The following is a 16,815-nucleotide window of genomic DNA, read 5'->3' on the forward strand; positions in this document are numbered from 1 at the left end:
GCAGGAAAGTGAGTCAAGTTGGCCAAAGCAAAGAAAAAAAAGAAGCCAGGGCCTGGAACTCAAAATAAGAGAACACAATACCTATTCCTCATTTCAGTTCTTGGCAGGGAAGTGTACCAAGAAAGTCAGACCAAAGAAGAAAAGTATCAAGGCTCGCAGACCCCTCCTCAAGCTTGAGATTAAGAGTGAAATTGAAGAAAAAGGCGACCAGGGGAAGAGAGTGATTCACCTTGGTTGTAACTTATACCAGGAGAATGAAGCCATTCTCTTGGTAAACCAGACTAGTAGGAAAATCCAGAAGCCTGGGGAAGGGAGACATTCCCATGGGCTGTGTGAAACTGACCATCAGAAGGGAGACATTCTCCTGGTCCATCTAGAAGGAGTATAAACGGTTGTGTTGAGAACTTTACCAAGCCTGGGGAAGGGAGATATTCCCAGACTATGTGAAACCGAACATCAGGAGAAGGGAGACATTATCCTGGTCCATCCAGAAGGAGAATAAAAGGTTGTGTTGAGAACTTTACAAAGCCTGAGTAAGGGAGACATTCCGCCGGGCTGTGTGAAACCAAATACCAGGAGAAAGGAGACATTGTCCTGGATCATCCAGAAGGAGTATAAAAGGTTGTGTTGAGAACTGTACCAAGCCTAGGGGAAGGAGACATTCCCATGGGCTTTGTGACACCAAATACCAGGAGAAGGGGGGCATTCTTCTGGTCCATCCAGAAGGAGAATACAAGTTGTGTGGAGAACTTTGGCATCAGGGAAGGGGGTCATTCCCCCTGATAACGTCTGAGACACAAGACTATGAAAACTGGTTTTGACAAGCCAAGGACCTGAAACCCAGGAGAAGGGAGTAATTCTCCTGGGACAATACCACAGTGCTTTATTTTATAGTTTGTAGAGTAAGGGATAGGAGGAAGGTTTTCTTGGCACAGGATTGTGGACACTTTTGATTTGAAAGACACCCTAACAGTCAACGTTTCTCTTTAGTTGAGGTAGGGAAGTTCAAGCCCCCCACAAACCCCAATATAGGGTTTGGTAAGATTTCTCGTTCTTTCTACTTGAATAAAAGGCTTTAACCCCAATCATGCAACCTTTGTGTCAGTCTCCTTCTTCTGCACCCTTATACCTGGTATCTCCCAACCTCCTTTCCAACCGTAGTACTTGTCAATAACTGCATGTCATTTTGACTGTGTACCTGTTTCACGTCTTCATCCATCGTGTTGTTTTAGGGGCTATTCCCAAAGTGAGCGGTTGACACAGGAAGCCGGGACAGCAGTCCCAAGAACATGGTGATACCGGACCGACTCCCCACACCACGTGGTTGCTTCCCCTGATTACCGTAATGCAAGGATAGTGCAAACACTGACCGGGGAAGCAGCATGTTCTTGCCAGATGATTGAGGTGGAGGCTCTGAGGGATGGTAGCAGGAATCCAACTGAAATGGCAGCAGACATGCAAACATAAGGATGTGGAAAGGAACTAGTAACAACAGGCAGTGGGGAAGGATCCAGAAAAAGGAAGGGGCAAGATTCAAGTGCGAGCAGGGTGGCAGGGGAGGAGAGAATAGGAGGAGACCAGGCGGGATCAGAAGAAAGGCGGGATCAGCAGCACGGCATTGCTGTCCAGACCCCTGAAGCTGGCATGCCCAGGAGAGATCTACATCTGCAGGGAGCCAACCCTGTATTCGCTCCTCTGCACCATTGCGAGCATCTGCCCCTGAAAGTACTTTGAACGCTCGGCTCCACTCCTCGTAGGGACGGGACTGCCTCTTAGTAGGGATTGATTGATGAAGAACCGCCTAAAGTCTATTTGCAATGTTTGCCCCTTTCCTTCTCGCTTGTGGACTCATTAGTGTGCATTAACCCTTTAGGCCACTTGGTAGGGTATATCTGTGTTATAGTAGTGTTGTATTGGTTTGAAGATAATTGCTTTGTGTTTGAATTCAAAGGCCTTGAATAAATGTTATGTATTTGTAAAATATACATCTGAATGGGAGTGATTTGTAGTGTCCTTTGCTGTGTGTGCTCATTGTGGGCTTTCAGTCACCCTCACCCCTCCTGAGACCCAGGGCCTCATTACGAGGTGGGCGGAATGGGATTAACGGCGCTGGTTATGGTGCCGGCGCCGTTAATCCCATTCCGCCCTATTACGAGGTTCCCTCGCGGGACTCGCTCTGGACGTCTGGTTTTACCAGTGAAACCAAAACTTTTTGACACCTAACAAACGATATCTGTTTAAGCTAAAAATGGGCCCAGGCTCAGATGATCTTGGTCCCACTGTGGGAGAAAAACATTGAAGGAATGTTTAACCACCTTCGACATAATAATGATTGGAAGAATTAATGGCATTTTAGGGGTACGATGGCGGAAATGCGTACATGGATATGCCATCTGGAACATGTGTTGGCTCTGGGCACCGATGGTTTGTGCAATCAAATTATGAAAGCGTCACCACGCTAATGCGCTGAATTATTTTACTGGGTGTTGGTCGCTATCGGATATTAGGAATATATTTCCCCTTCAAGGAAAAGTGGATTATTAATCTCAATTTATAACAAAAGAAGTGTGTGAAGGCAATAATTATAGACAGTTGCCCTGAGAGTCGCTGATCTGCTCCCCACTCTTTCCTCCCCTGGATGCCAGGTCCACGCACCCTCCACTCCCCATGCTACCTGAGAGTCGGTGATCTGCCCCCTAATCTTTCCTCCCTGGATGCCAGGTCCACGCACCCTCCACTCCCCGCGCTACCTGAGAGTCGGTGATCTGCCCCCTAATCTTTCCTCCCCTGGATGCCAGGTCCACGCACCCTCCACTCCCCATGCTACCTGAGAGTCGGTGATGTGCTCCCCACTCTTTCCTTCCCTGGATGCCAGGTCCACACACCCTCCACTCCCCGCGCTACCTGAGAGTCGGTGATCTGCCCCCTAATCTTTCCTCCCCTGGATGCCAGGTCCACGCACCCTCCACTCCCCATGCTCCCTGAGAGTCGGTGATCTGCTCACCACTCTTTCCTTCCCTGGATGCCAGGTCCACACACCCTCCACTCCCCGCGCTACCTGAGAGTCTGTGATCTGCCCCCTAATCTTTCCTCCCCTGGATGCCAGGTCCACGCACCCTCCACTCCCCACGCTACCTGAGAGTCAGTGATCTGCTCCCCACTCTTTCCTCCCCTGGATGCTAGCTCCACGGACCGTCGACTACCCGCGCTACTTGAGATACAGTGATCTGCTCCCCACTTTTTCCGCTCTTGGATGCCAGGTCCACAGACCCTCCACTCCCCACACTACCTGAGAGTCAGTGATCTAATCCCCACTCTTTCCTCCCCTGGATGCCAGGTCCACGGACCGTCCACTCCCAGCGCTACCTGAGATACAGTGATCTGCTCCCCACTCTTTCCTCTCTTGGATGCCAGGTCCATGGACCCTCCACTCCCCGCACTACCTGAGAGTCGATGATCTGCTTCCCACTTTTTCCTCCCCTGGATGCCAGGTCCACACACCCTCCACTCCCCACGCTACCTGAGAGTCGATGATCTGCTCCCCACTCTTTCCTCCCCTGGATGCCAGGTCCAGGCACCCTCCACTCCCAACGCTACCTGAGAGTCGATGATCTGCTCCCCACTTTTTCCTCCCCTGGATGCCAGGTCCATGCACCCTCCACTCCCCACGCTACCTGAGAGTCGCTGATCTGCTCCCCACTCTTTCCTACCCTGGATGCCAGGTCCACGCACCCTCCACTCCCCACGCTACCTGAGAGTTGGTGATCTGCTCCCCACTCTTTCCTACCCTGGATGCCAGGTCCACGCACCCTCCACTCCCCATGCTACCTGAGAGTTGGTGATCTGCTCCCCACTCTTTCCTCCCCTAGATGCCAGGTCCACGGACCTTCAACTCCCCACGCTACCTGAGAGTCCGTGATCTGCTCCCCACTCTTTCCTCTCCTGGATGCCAGGTCCACGGACCGTCCACTCCCCACGCTACCTGTGAGTCGATGATCTGCTCCCCACTCTTTCCTCCCCTGGATGCAAGGTCCACGCACCCTCCACTCCACACGCTACCTGAGAGTCGCTGATCTGCTTCCCACTCTTTCCTCCCCTAGATGCCAGGTCCACAGACTGTCCACTCCCCACGCTACCTGAGAGTCGATGATCTGCTCTCCACTCTTTCCTCCCCTGGATGCCAGGTCCACGCACCCTCCACTCCCCGCGCTACCTGAGAGTCGATGATCTGCCCCCCACTCTTTTCTCCCCTGGATGCCAGGTCCACGCACCCTCCACTCCCCACGCTACCTGAGAGTCGCTGATCTGCTCCCCACTCTTTCCTCCCCTGGATGCCAGGTCCACACACCCTCCACTCCCCGTGCTACCTGAGAGTTTGTGATCTGCTCCCCACTCTTTCCTCCCCTGGATGCCAGGTCCACACACCCTCCCCTCCCCGTGCTACCTGAGAGTTGGTGATCTTCTCCCCACTCTTTCCTCCCCTGGATGCCAGGTCCACACACCCTCCACTCCCCATGCTACCTGAGAGTCAGTGATCTGCTCTCCACTCTTTCCTCCCCTGGATGCCAGGTCCACACACCCTCCACTCCCCACGCTACCTGAGAGTTTGTGATCTGCTCCCCACTCTTTCCTCCCCTGGATGCCAGGTCCACAGACTGTCCACTCCCCACGCTACCTGAGAGTCGATGATCTGCTCCCCACTCTTTCTTCCCCTGGATGCCAGGTCCACGCACCCTCCACTCCCCACGCTACCTGAGAGTCGATGATCTGCTCCCCACTCTTTCCTCCCCTTAATGCCAGGTCCACACACCCTCCACTCCCCACGCTACCTGAGAGTTTGTGATCTGCTCCCCACTCTTTCCTCCCCTGGATGCCAGGTCCACAGACTGTCCACTCCCCACGCTACCTGAGAGTCGATGATCTGCTCCCCACTCTTTCTTCCCCTGGATGCCAGGTCCACGCACCCTCCACTCCCCACGCTACCTGAGAGTCGATGATCTGCTCCCCACTCTTTCCTCCCCTTAATGCCAGGTCCACGGACCTTACACGCCCCACGCTACCTGAGAGTCAGTGATCTGCTCCCCACTCTTTCCTCCCCTTAATGCCAGGTCCCCGGACCTTACACGCCCCACGCTACCTGAGAGTCAGTGATCTGCTCCCCACTCTTTCCTCCCCTGGATGCTAGGTCCACAGACCGTCGACTACCCGCGCTACCTGAGATACAGTGATCTGCTCCCCACTCTTTCCTCTCTTGGATGCCAGGTCCACGGACCCTCCACTCCCCGCACTACCTGAGAGTCGATGATCTGCTCCCCACTCTTTCCTCCCCTGGATGCCAGGTCCATGCACCCTCCACTCCCCGTGCTACCTGAGAGTTTGTGATCTGCTCCCCACTCTTTCCTCCCCTAGATACCAGGTCCACAGACCCTCCACTCCCCACGCTACCTGAGAGTCGATGATCTGCTCCCCACTCTTTCCTCCCCTGGATACCAGGTTCACAGACCCTCCACTCCCCGCACTACCTGAGAGTCGGTGATCTGCTCCCCACTCTTTCCTCCCCTGGATACCAGGTTCACGGACCCTCCACTCCCCGCGCTACCTGAGAGTCGGTGATCTGCTCCCCACTCTTTCCTCCCCTGGATACCAGGTTCACAGACCCTCCACTCCCCATGCTACCTCATGCAGCCATTAGGGAAGATTTCATTAATACAATTACAACTACCTTTTACACCGACGATTTGCTCCTTTGGCATCGATCACGATAGGCTTAATGAAAGCGGCAGCATATGCCATGGAGTATTCTTAAGAAGTAAATTCATCCAGCAATATAACTAAGATCAGGATTATAGGTTTGTCGATTAAAAGAACGAGGTGTATGTTTGAACTTCTTAACAACTAGAACTATCTATGAGTGGTGGCAAATGAAAGATTGTCACGGGCAGAACTTGAGACCCAAAAGATGAAGAAAGCTAGACCCTATATGACTGCACATGGATGATGTAATATGCTGTATAGGTCCATAACCTTGAGCTACTGGTAAGGATGTATACAATGAGAACTGCACCATTGCCATTGCACGGCTCGGAGATTAGGGCCTTTGGTAATATTGCAAGGGTTTTACAAAGTCCTTTTCTATAGAATATATTTGGATGGACTTTGGGTTGCAATTTATTAGCACTCAAGCTATTGTAAGATTCCTTGCTCTCTTCCATTCGATTAGAAAATTCTTATAACATTGCTGCAAGAAGAATCAGTGATGCACCAACCTACGCAAGGAGCCATTGGGTATTCTTGGCCTACGTATCTTGCGGCCTTGCATCTAGATATAACTGTATTTGAAGATCTTGTTAAGGAGAGATTTTCAGATGGTCTACAAACAGAACATCCCAAATAGCGCCAGAAATGGAATACTTAAAGATGGTGCCACGCTATGGTAGCAGGAATATGTATAAATAACTGAAGGAAAAAAAAAACGAATGGTAGATTTGCTCAAATTTCATCTATACGAAAATGTCATACAGCCGGAAATGTCAAACTAATCTACCATACGGTACCATTGTAGCGTGCAAGGGGAGCCGTGGTTGTGGGTGTGTCCCCCGCACCCTTGTTTGTTTCAATGGCATCAGGGGTTGCAGGATGACCCCAACTAACAAAATAATAAAGTTAAAAAAATTAATGTAAAAAAGAGGACCCTGTGAAGCTGGTTCCCTTGCACGTAAGTGAAGAGAACTGGCCTTCCAGGGAGACAGGGGAGTTGGGGCACAAACCGAAGTGTGCCGCCAACAGGTAAGTAGTGGGGCGAACATGATTTGACAGATGCGTGGATTTCAAATTCAGCATTGCCGCATTCAACAATTTCGAATTCAAAATTTTGTAATTCGGTCAAATCATGGACAACCATGATAGCAGTCGCAATTATTAGAGGACAGGTCCAAGACCCATCAAGTGAAAGAAATCTCTGGAATTTTGCTATATTGCATTCGGAAATTGTAGGAACTGGGCAACAAATTCCCAGAATCAATAGAACTTGTCACCTCTGTGGGGATTTAGCGTTTAGTGAGACAGTCTGTCAGAATGTGAAGCCACTGGCACAGCTGGAGTATGTTGTATGACTAGAATAGAACATACTAAAAACATGTCATTACAAGATGTGTGGCTGAAATTGATGAAGGGAGATGAAGTACAAATAATAATTATTGTTTTATATTGTGGGGAGGAAATAGAACATCTTCTCCTAAGATATTGACAGTCAACTGAGATGTTGATCATTTATTTCTGATTGTATTTTAGTTATACATTTATTTTTATATACAAACAAAGTCCCTGATTCATGGAATTATTTGCATGAAAAACGCAGATTTACGCGCCTTTCTGCCCGAAAATCCCCATACTTCAAACAGGGAATTTCAAGCAGAATGGCACGTAAATCTGCACTTTTCACGCAAATAATTCCATGAATAGTAGCGAAAATGTTTTGTATAATCCATGCTATACTGAAATAAAAACAATAAGGATTCATTATGCACCATTAGGTTAGTTGAATATATGGTTCATCGACTTCAGGAATAAGTTCTACAAAATACAGAATTATTTTCGCCCCTGTTAAAGCCAACTATTCACAAAGCATTGCATCTTGCTCTATAACTAGAGCAAGGAAGGGATGAGATCCGGTGCCTAAACTGCAATGTGCTCTATAATCTCTATTTCCCCGCTTAACTAAACTGTGTGATCCTGAGCAAATCTGTTAAACTAAATGTGCCCTAAATTGCCAACATGAGGATTCCTTAGAAGTGATTCAGTTCCAACTATATTATTTTTGATTTACTTATGCATGCTTTGGTTATTATAAAATATTCCAGACTTATTACAATTCATAAATATATGATCCAAATTACACACAATCTATTTTCAAATTACACATTCTATATTAATCTTAAAAATGCCAATACAAAATTAAATGATCATATGCATTAATCAAAAAAGAACAATTGAACGTTTTTTTGCACATTGTAAAATGTCTAATCAACTAACTAAAAACTCCCAAGATGCAACAATGGCAAAACTTAATGGAACTTGGTTAACACTTAACATCTTAAACCAAAACAAATCACTCCATATTTCTTCTGAATAGAGTGCAAACTTTAAAAAAAAATATGCATTTGTCTCAAGGCATCACATTCCATATAAAGATGTTTCAAAGGTTCTATTTGGCCGTCGTGCCCGCACAGAGCATATTCTTGTATCCTTCAACAATAATCTTTTGGTGCCAAGTCTATCTATGCAGGCTAAAATATTAAAGCACATTAGCATAAAAGTTGTGTGCTTCTTTTTACATGGAAACATCTGTAAATATTGGGGACTACTCAGATATTCATTCAAGGAAGATCTAGGGCCTATGTCATCATGCTATGTCATCTTGCATCATCATACTTCAATAACCTATCTTACAACACGGCTAGGTCTCCCTGCAATTAACTAAAAAGTCAAGGTGCCGGAGAGAAAACTTGTTTCAAACCTATATTACTGTTGATTGGTTTAGAAAAATCACCCTCATTATTAATCCTAATACAAATTACTGCATTGGTATAAAGCAGAAGAATTAAATTTAGGAACCCATCGTCCACACCCCATTCATTTAATTTGACCCAAAGTTCATTTCCAGTTTGTTCTCAAAGACAGATTTGCAATCTATAAAAGTGAAAAGCAAAGGTGTTCACACTTGCACAAGGCAGCCTGCTTTAGTTGAGACACCCTTATTCCATCACATAAGATACTATGCAGGCCTTCCTGTGTCCACGCTGACATTGCAATCCAATATGCGATCGCTCATCCACTCATGTAGCGCTTTTTATTTTCAAAGATGTCAAGATACGTGTTGCATCCTGGATGGATATTAGATGGTCGTTTCTAGGCCCTGTGGGGTCTCCTCTTCTGAAAACAGGAATTATTAAAGACCTGTTCATTATTGTACTCTTTTTAAATAATTTGATCAGTCCATTCATGAATTTGTACTTTAAGGTCAACATTTGAAAGACCGTCAGCACCAGAGGCCGGTGTCTGCTTTAATAATCTTAAAACATGTTTTATATCCAGCTTAGAAAAGGAACCAGACAATACTTGTTATGTGGGCTAGTCATCACTTTTTAAAGATTGAATTTGAGAATTAAAAAAAGATCTAAAATGTGTTGTCTTTCTTCCGTTTCTGTGGCTGTATTCGATTGAGGAGAACATTCGCTCCTTACCGGAATTATTAATGATGCCCCAATATTTCTTAATTCTTTTTTTTATCTATGGTATAGGACATCTAATGCGAACGCTCACCCAGTCCAAAATGTTCAGATAATTTACCTTTGTTTTATACCTCTGCAATATTTATTTCTTTGGGTAAGAATATTGTTCTCAGGATTAAATAGTATAGCGCCTCAGTGCCCTTAGATCAGAGTGCCTAGATCTTTTATAAGCTCTGATCTCTTTATCATACAGAGAGAGTTGCGCTTCAAGAAGGGTGCAGGGCATTGCTAACCAGTTTACTATCAGGAGCCCCTTCTTTCCAATCTGAGAAAAATATAGTGGAGTAGTTGGTCCATACCACGGCATTCATTTAATAACCTGCCTTCCATGATATCAGAAACATAGCGCAGAATCATCCTAATATTGCAGAGTGTTGGTCGGCCTCCACTTTCCGCTCTAGTATTTACCTGTGACCCAGGATAATTAGCATTATTAATAGGAACCAACTGTATTCTTAGCCTCGAAAAGGACAGCATGATTGATTGCTTGCTATCTTCAAAACATTATTAATGAGGTTACATATTTTAACAACATAACAGATGTAAAAAATACTTAATGAGCAACTGTTTAGTTCCTAAACGCCAAGTCATTTGAGTACGTACATCACCAGGAGCGGGGCCGTTGACCATCATTTAAGACCAGTTGCGTAACATTTCAGCCCACATAGAACCCTCAGCTTATCTTTAATATTATTCAGAACTACATCAGGGATATTGAAGACAGAGAAAGCACCTGTATATAAGGTATCATTACATGGACATTGAGATCTCACTATGAGAGGACATCGATATTAGAATCAATCATAGACCGTTCTGTTACAAGATCGCGCAAGTCTCCACGTACAATCATAATGTCTGGCAGATCATACATGTCTATAATCCGCCCATGTGTTGTATTAGTTTGCTTCTCTGTTTATAAACTGATATTATTTGCTTAGGTATTTTTTGAAGTTCCCAGTGTATGCTATTGCGAAAAGGCTCCCTCCTGGTGTAATACAGTATAGGGTTGCTCTGTATATATAATGTCAGCAGTGGCCATGTATGCATTGCACACCACGAAGTCACGTGTCTCTTGACTCGGTCATGGACACACTACTGGAAAGCCATAAGTGTCTTCTTACTTGAAGGTGCATGTCACAGTGATGCAGGACTCTTTCCATTGCCAGGCGGAGATCCTCATGCATGTACTCATGGCCTCTACTCTTCATGGTCGGCCCTCATTCATGAGTGTCCGTGGGTTTGTTTGCTCTTCCTTCAGCGCCCATTCCCAAAAAAGGCTATGGAAACATGGGAGCAAGGGAGCATGGTGTGTAATTAAGAATTAAGGGAGTCGAACTTGGTGCTATGTTTGGGAGACCCAGGCCCTACAATCTATGACTGCGAGACGAAAGGGTGGCCTGGGGTCACCAAGGAATGTGCCCAGTCCCCAAATGGTTTCAATGAGGTGGAATCGGGGGTACCATGAACGTGCTGCCTTCTTTCCTTGTCTACCTCCACCGGAGTACCTGGAGTGCTAATACAGCGATACTACTGATGGGCACTCTGCTAGTAATGAAAGAGTTAGTATCGTTATTGCTGCGAGGAGTTTGGGACTGCGCCCACGCCTCTCGCCAGTCTTCCTGAAATCCTCGCAAGGGGCAGTGCCCCCTGCAGGCAGATGCGCGATCCAGCCGCACATTCACAGCAAACAAACAACAAAGCCACGGTGGACATCCAAAACACCCCCAGAGATTGCCCTCCCTCTGGCATCCTGGCCCCAAGGACTGGGCCCCCACCACCCCTCCCACGCCCCGGGACGGCCGCCCCCACAACTGCCTTGACTTTCTGTGTGATCTAGTAATCGCTGGGACAAAGCAGTGCCCGACACGGCGCGCAGCAGGCCCAGGGGCACAATAGCCACTGCTGCGAGGTGTGATGCACAGTGACTCCTCCGGGGTCACCCCGCATGACACTTGCCACTGATTCCATGCCGAAAAAACACCCCTGTGTCCCTGCCCTGCATTCGCTGTATGCCTATCCTGCATGCACGTTTGCTGCACCTCCCGCATGTCTCTCCCTGCATGCACGCTTCCTGCACCTCCTGCATGTCTCTCCCTGTTTGCTCCTATACTGCACCGCCTGCATGTCTCCCTGCATGCACGTTTGCTGCACCTCCTGCATGTCTCTCCCTGCATGCACCTATAGTACACCTCCTACATGTTTCTCCCTGCATCAACCTATGCTACACCTCCTGCATGTCTCTCCCTGCGAGCTCCTATACTGCACCTCATGCATGTCTCTCCCTGCATGCACCTATACCACACCTCCTACATGTGTCCCCTGCATGCACGCTTGCTGCACCTCCTGCATGTCTCTACCTGCATGCTCCCATACTGCACCTCCTGCATGTCTCTCCCTGCATGCACCTATACCACACCCCCTACATGTGTCCCCTGCATGCACGCTTGCTGCACCTCCTGCATGTCTCTCCCTGCATGTGCATATACTGCATTTCCTTCATGTCTCATCCGATATACTCCTATGCTACACCTCCTGCATGTCTCTCCCTGCGAGCTCCTATACTGCACCTCATGCATCTCTCCCTGCATGCACCTATACCACACCTCCTACATGTGTCCCCTGCATGCACGCTTGCTGCACCTCCTGCATGTCTCGCCCTGTATGCACCTATACCACACCCCCTGCATGTCTCTCCCTGTTTGCTCCTATACTGCACCGCCTGCATGTCTCACTGCATGCACGTTTGCTGCACCTCCTGCATGTCTCTCCCTGCATGCACCTATAGTACACCTCCTACATGTTTCTCCCTGCATGTACCTATGCCACACCTCCTGCATGTCTCTCCCCGCATGTGCATATACTGCATTTCCTTCCTGTCGCATCCGATATACTCCTATGCTACACCTCCTGCAGGTCTCTCCCTGCGAGCTCCTATACTGCACCTCATGCATGTCTCTCCCTGCATGCACCTATACCACACCTCCTGCATGTCTCTCTCTGCATGCACCTATAGTACACCTCCTACATGTTTCTCCCTGCATGAACCTATGCCACCCCTCCTGCATGTCTCTCCCCGCATGTGCATATACTGCATTTCCTTCCTGTCGCATCCGATATACTCCTATGCTACACCTCCTGCATGTCTGTCCCTGCGAGCTCCTATACTGCACCTCATGCATGTCTCTCCCTGCATGCACCGATATCACACCTCCTACATGTGCCCCCTGCATGCACGATTGCTGCACCTCCTGCATGTCCCTGCCTGCATGCTCCTAAACTGCACCTCCTGCATGTCTCTCCCTGCATGCTACTATACTGCATCTCCTGTAGGTCTCTCCCTGCAAGCTACTATACTGCACCTCCTGCATGTCTCTCCCTGCATGCACGTTTGCTGCCCCTCCTGCATGTCTCTCCCTGAATACTACTATACTGCACCTCCTGCATGTCTCTCACGGTGTTCTCCTATACTGCACCCCCTACATTTCTCCTCCTGCATGCACGTTTGCTGCACCTCCTGCATGCCTCTCCATTTGTGCTCCTATACCACACCCCCTGCATATGTCCCCCTGCATGCACGTTTTCTGCACCTCATGTAGGTCTCTCCCTGCATGCTACTATACTGCACCTCCTGCATGTCCCTGCCTGCATGCACGCTTGCTGCATCTCCTGCATGTCTCTCCCTGCATGTACCATACCACACCTCCTGCATGTCTCTCCCTGTATGTACCTATACCACACTTGCTGCATGTCTATCACTACATGATCCTATACTTCACCTCCTGTATGTCTCTCCCTGCATACACCTATAGTACACCTCCTACATGTTTCTCCCTGCATCAACCTATGCCACACCTCCTGCATGTCTCTTCCTGCAAGTGCATATACTGCATTTCCTTCATGTCTCATCCGATATACTCCTATGCTACACCTCCTGCATGTCTCTCCCTGCGAGCTCCTATACTGCACCTCATGCATGTCTCTCCCTGCATGCACCTATACCACACCTCCTACATGTGTCCCCTGCATGCACGCTTTCTGCACCTCCTGCATGTCTCTCCCTGCATGCTGCCATACTGCACCTCCTACATGTCTCTCCCTGCATGCACCTATAGTACACCTCCTACATGTTTCTCCCTGCATGTACCTATGCCACACCTCCTGCATGTCTCTCCCCGCATGTGCATATACTGCATTTCCTTCCTGTCGCATCCAATATACTCCTATGCTACACCTCCTGCATGTCTCCCCCTGCGAGCTCCTATACTGCACCTCATGCATGTCTCTCCCTGCATGCACCTATACCACACCTCCTACATGTGTCCCCTGCATGCACGATTGCTGCAGCTCCTGCATGCTCCTATACTGCACCTCCTGCATGTCTCTCCCTGCATGCTACTATACTGGACCTCCTGTAGGTCTCTCCCTGCAAGCTACTATACTGCACCTCCTGCATGTATCTCCCTGCATGCACGTTTGCTGCACCTCCTGCATGTCTCTCCCTGAATACTACTATACTGCACCTCCTGCATGTCTCTCACGGTGTTCTCCTATACTGCACCCCCTACATTTATCCTCCTGCATGCACGTTTGCTGCACCTCCTGCATGCCTCTCCATTTGTGCTCCTATACCACACCCCCTGCATATACCCCCCTGCATGCACGTTTTCTGCACCTCATGTAGGTCTCTCCCTGCATGCTACTATACTGCACCTCTTGCATGTCTCTCCATGCATGCAAGTTTGCTGCACCTCCTGCATGTCTCTCCCTGCATGCACCTATAGTACACCTCCTAAATGTTTCTCCCTGCATGTACCTATGCCACATCTCCTGCATGTCTCTCCCTGCATGTGCATATACTGCATTTCCTTCATGTCTCATCCGATATACTCCTATACTCCATCTCCTCTATGTCTCTCCCTGTGTTCTCCTATACCGCACATCCACCATGTGCCCCCTGCATGCACATTTTCTGCACTTCCTGAATGTATCTCCCTGCATGCTCCTATACTGCACCTCCTGCATGCCTCCCCCTGCATGCTCTTATACTACACCTGCTGCATGCCTCTCACTGCATGCTCCTATAATGCACCTCCTGCATGTCTCTACATGTATGCTCATATACTGCTCCTCCTGAAAGAGTCTCCCTCATGTGCATATACTGCACCCCATTCATGTGTGATCCAGAATGCTACTATACTTACTACAGCTCATGCATCTGTCTCTCTGCATGCACCTATACTGCACCCCCTACATGTTTCTCCCTGCATGTACCTGACACACCTCCTGCATGTCTCTCCCTGCATGTGCATGTACTGCACTTCCTTCATGTCTCTCCCTGCAAGCTCCTATACTGCACCTCCTGCATGTCTCTCCTGCATGCACCTAGACCACAACTCCTACATATGTCCCCCTGCATACACGTCTGCTGCTGCACCTCCTGCAAGTCCCTGCCTGCATGCTCCTATACTGCACCTCTTGGATGTCTCTCCCTGCATGCTACTATACTGCACCTCCTGCATGTCTCTACCTGCATGCATGTTTGCTGCACCTCCTGCATGTCCCTGCCTGCATGCTCTTTTACTGAACCTCCTGCATGTCTCTCCCTGCATGCTACTATACTGCACCTCCTGCATGTCTCTACCTGAATGCACATTTTCTGCACCTCCTGTATGTATCTCCATGTTCTCCCATACCTCACCTCCACCATGTGCCCCCTACATGCACGTTTGCGGCACCTCCTGCATGTCTCTCCCTCCATGCACATTTGCTGCACCTCCTGCTTGTATCTCCCTGCATGTTCCTATACTGCACCTTCTGCGTGTACCTATACTGCACCTCCTGCATGTCCCCAGATGCATGCTCCTATACTGCTCCTCCTGCAAGAGTCTCCCTGCATGCACCTATACTGCACCTCCTGCATGTCTCCCTGAATGCACCTATACTGCACCTCCTGCATGTCTCCCTGTATGCACCTATACTGCACCTCCTGAATATCTCCCTGCATGCACCTATACTGCACCTCCTGCATGTCTCCCTGCATGCACCTATACTGCACCTCCTGCATGTGTATCCCTGCATGCTCCTATACTGCACCTCCTGCAAGAGTCTCCCTGCATGAACCTATACTGCACCTCCTGCATGCACCTATACTGCACCTCCTGCATGTCTCCCTGCATGCACCTATACTGCACCTCCTGCATGTGTATCCCTGCATGATCCTATACTGCACCCCCTGCATGTCTCCCTGCATGCACCTATACTGCACCTCCTGCATGTGTATCCCTGCATGCTCCTATACTGCACCTCCTGCAAGAGTCTCCCTGCATGAACCTATACTGCACCTCCTGCATGTCTCCCTGCATGCACCTATACTGCACCTCCTGCATATCTCTCATGCATGCGCCTATACTCCACTCCCTGCAAGAGTCTCCCTGCATGCGCATATGCTGCTCCTCCTGCATGTCTCCCTGCATGCACCTATACTGCACCTGCTGCATGTCTCCCTGCATGCACCTATACTGCACCTCCTGCATGTATCCCTGCATGCTCCTATACTGCACCTCCTGCATGTCTCCCTGCATGCACCTATACTGCACCTCCTGCATGTCTCCCTGCATGCACCTAAACTGCACCTCCTGCATGTCTCCCTGTATGCACCTATACTGCACCTCCTGCATGTCTCCACATGCATGCGCCTATACTCCACTCCCTGCAAGAGACTCCCTGCATGCGCATATGCTGCTCCTCCTACATGTCTCTCACTATCTTTCCTGCATGTCTGGCTCTCTATATGGCAAAGCCTGCATCTCTTTTCTGCACTCGCTGCATGTCTATTCTTTACACAATACACAGCCTTTGCACCCCCTTGCAGGTCTATCCTACTGCACTCTGCACGGTTCCCTTACACTCCACGTGTCTATTCTTCACCTCCTGCATCTTCTGCCTGTTCACCCTGAACTCCCTGCATATGCAGGCACTCCGCCCCTCTCGCACCCTTTCCCTTCACTGTCTACATGTGTGTATCAAACTCACCACATGCCCAACCTACAGGCTTTGATTGCATAATCCACACTGCACGAGGGACACTGCACGAGGGGCACTGCATGAGGGGCACTGAATGAGGGGCACTTCATGAGGGACTATTCAGAACTCTCTGCGTGTCCTTTGTGCTCCAACTGCACGTCTATCCTGCACACACTGCAGGCACCTCCTGGATTCCTGGACACACTGCATGGCCTCTCTATCTGGCACTCTCTGTCTGGCCAGGACACACTGCGTGGCCATCCAGCACAGACTTCCTCTCTATCTGGCCAGGACACACTGCGTGGCCATCCTGCACAGACTTCCTCTCTATCTGGCACTCTGTGTCTGTCCAGGACACACTGCATGGCCATCCTGCACAGACTTCCTCTCTATCTGGCACTCTGTGTCTGGCCATCCTGCACAGACTTCCTCTCTATCTGGCACTCTGTGTCTGGCCAGGACACACTGCATGGCCATCCTGCACAGACCTCCTCTCTATCTG

General features: G+C 49.1%; 1 protein-coding gene across 4 annotated transcripts in view; it reads right to left on the reverse strand.

Moving 5' to 3' along the window:
- TP53BP1 (tumor protein p53 binding protein 1) overlaps nt 1-16,815 on the reverse strand; it is a 429,855-nt gene that overhangs the window by 397,630 nt on the left and 15,410 nt on the right. Inside the window, exon 1 of one of the 4 annotated variants that reach the window (XM_069625152.1) lies at nt 10,412-10,524. The exons of the other annotated variants lie outside the window; for them this stretch is intronic. The gene's annotated coding sequence lies outside the window, so the exon portion shown is untranslated. Of the gene's footprint in view, nt 1-10,411; nt 10,525-16,815 lie in introns of those variants that run through there. 4 annotated transcript variants of the gene reach the window in all.

Source organism: Ambystoma mexicanum, chromosome 11, assembly GCF_040938575.1.
Source record: "Ambystoma mexicanum isolate Mex_15411 chromosome 11, UKY_AmexF1_1, whole genome shotgun sequence".
Classification (NCBI taxonomy): domain Eukaryota; kingdom Metazoa; phylum Chordata; class Amphibia; order Caudata; family Ambystomatidae; genus Ambystoma; species Ambystoma mexicanum.